This window comes from Tachysurus vachellii, chromosome 23 (genome assembly GCF_030014155.1).
Source record: "Tachysurus vachellii isolate PV-2020 chromosome 23, HZAU_Pvac_v1, whole genome shotgun sequence".
Classification (NCBI taxonomy): domain Eukaryota; kingdom Metazoa; phylum Chordata; class Actinopteri; order Siluriformes; family Bagridae; genus Tachysurus; species Tachysurus vachellii.
In genome coordinates this window covers 1158338-1160837 of record NC_083482.1, presented here as the reverse complement: position 1 = coordinate 1160837, position 2500 = coordinate 1158338, and the positions used below count along the sequence as shown (strand labels likewise).

Genomic DNA, 2500 nt, shown 5'->3' with positions numbered 1-2500 from the left:
AGGCCAAACTCTCTTCAATGGGTGACGTGTCTGCTAGGCAACAAAATCAACAATCATTTAAAACACGGTCAAAACAGGGACATGTATTGAAATTGTTGAACTTCTCCCTTAATAACCGCTAGCTAATCCTTCATGCTAAATGGTTTTCATCGATAGCACGAAACACGTGTCGGTTCCCTGACTCCCCTGTTCAGTGAGCAGTGGACTGTTTCGTTGCCATGGTGATTTTAATCAGAGCGCGAGCCGAACAAAATATATAACATATCGTTATTAACAGAAATGACTGTATATTCAGAAATATATTATTATTATTATTATTATTAATGACAACTCTACTAATGACATGTTAGTAGTTCTTTGCTAAATGTTGTTAGTGTTATTACACAGTAACACATATTTTGTTTATAGGACTCATTGTTTTTTATTTTACAGAGTCCAGTTTAACACTCAGTAAGTTACCCAGATGTAATTACGACAGATTTCTGGCCTTCCATTTGACCAAAACTCAACACAATAGATATTAATTTAAACTGTACTGAAATATTCATTCATTCATTCACTCATCTTCTACCGCTTATCCGAACTACCTCGGGTCACGGGGAGCCTGTGCCTATCTCAGGCGTCATCGGGCATCAAGGCAGGATACACCCTGGACGGAGTGCCAACCCATCACAGGGCACACACACACACACTCTCATTCACTCACGCAATCACACACTACGAACAATTTTCCAGAGATACCAATCAATCTACCATGCATGTCTTTGGACCGGGGGAGGAAACCGGAGTACCCGGAGGAAACCCCCGAGGCACGGGGAGAACATGCAAACTCCACACACACAAGGTGGAGGCGGGAATCGAACCCCCAACCCTGGAGGTGTGAGCCGAACGTACTAACCACTAAGCCACCGTGACCCCCTGTACTGAAATATCAATCACAAAATGAAACATTGTGTGTGTGAATGTGTGCGTGTAAGAGTGTGTGTGTATAAGTGTGTGTGAGTGTCTGTGTGACAGTGTGTGAGAGAGTGTGCGTGTGTGTAAGTGTGTGTATCTTTGTGAGAGTGTGTGAGAAAGTGTGTGTGTGTGAGTGTGTGTGTCAGTGTGAGAGTGTAAGTGTGTGTAAGTGTTTGTGAGTGTGTGAGATTGTGTGTCTGTGTGTGAGTGTGTAAGTTTGTGTGTGTGTCTGTGTGAGTGTGTATGAGTGTAAGTGTATGTGAGTGTGTGAGTGTCTGTGTGAGAGTATGTAAGTGTGTGTATGAGTGTGTAAGTGTGTGTGAGAGGGTCAGGTGTGTAAGTGTGTGTGAGTGTGTGTGTGACTGTGTGAGAGTGTGTAAGTGTGTGTGAGCGTGTGTGTGAATGTGTGTGTGTCTGTGTGAGTGTGTGTAAGTGTGTGTGTGAGTGTATGTGTATGAAAGTGTGTGTGTGACAGAGAGTGTGTGTGAGTGTCTGTGTAAGAGTGAGAGTGTGTAAGTGAGTGTGTAAGTGAGTGTGTGAGGTTGCGTGACTTAAAAATATGTTCATTCGAGGAGGAGGAGGGGAAAAGAAGGGAAAAGACAAAAAAACCCGTGTTCTCATAAGGGGGAGTGTTAAAAAAAGCCTATCGGATTACAATAACATCCTCGAAGCCCGACCACCCCCCCCCCCTCACACACACACCCCTCCCTCCTCCGAGCATCGCGTGAGAGCCTCCGCGAGCCTCGATTATGATTAATACAGAGGTTCAGTCCAAAAAAAAGCGTGTTAAGGAGTGTGAGTACACACAGGACAGAACCACCGGAGGTTCGGTACCGCCTGATGATCCTCCATCCTGCTCAGTCACACAACAACAAACGGTTCCTACATGTATGTGCTGGTGGAACTGCCCTCCATCCTGCTCAGTGCAATACGACTTGGGCTTGGAGGCGACCCAAAAAAGCGCTCCTGCCAATAACAGGGCAGAAAGTTTACAGCACAAAGGCCCGGATGTTAAGGTGGACCGGAGAGTTCAGTACGAGACGGAGGAGGAGGAGGAGGAGGAGGAGGAGGAAGAACCCAGGGGAAGTTAGTGAGGAACACGAGCACTGACACGGAATAAACAACTGTAGAAACATTAAAAAGAACCATCAGAGCTTCAGTTTACACTGCAGTGCTATTAATGTGTTAGTGTGTAAAAGAATTAACACACTCATGTGCCTTTAATCACTGTCACACGAAAAGGTACACACTCACACACACACACACGCGCGCACACACACTTACACCCACACAGACACACACGCATACACTCACACACGCTCACTCACACATACACCCACACAGACACACACACTCACACATACACCCACACACACACGCATACACTCACACACGATCACACACACACACACACACACACACTCACACATACACACACGCACTCACTCACACTCAAGCACACACACACTCAAACACTCACACACACTCACAACCACCCACACACACGCGCGCACACACACTTACACCCACACAGACACACACG

General features: G+C 46.0%; 1 protein-coding gene across 1 annotated transcript in view; it reads right to left on the bottom strand.

Moving 5' to 3' along the window:
- ahr2 (aryl hydrocarbon receptor 2) overlaps positions 1-2500 on the bottom strand; it is a 46831-nt gene that overhangs the window by 43083 nt on the left and 1248 nt on the right. The gene's annotated exons all lie outside the window — the stretch shown is intronic.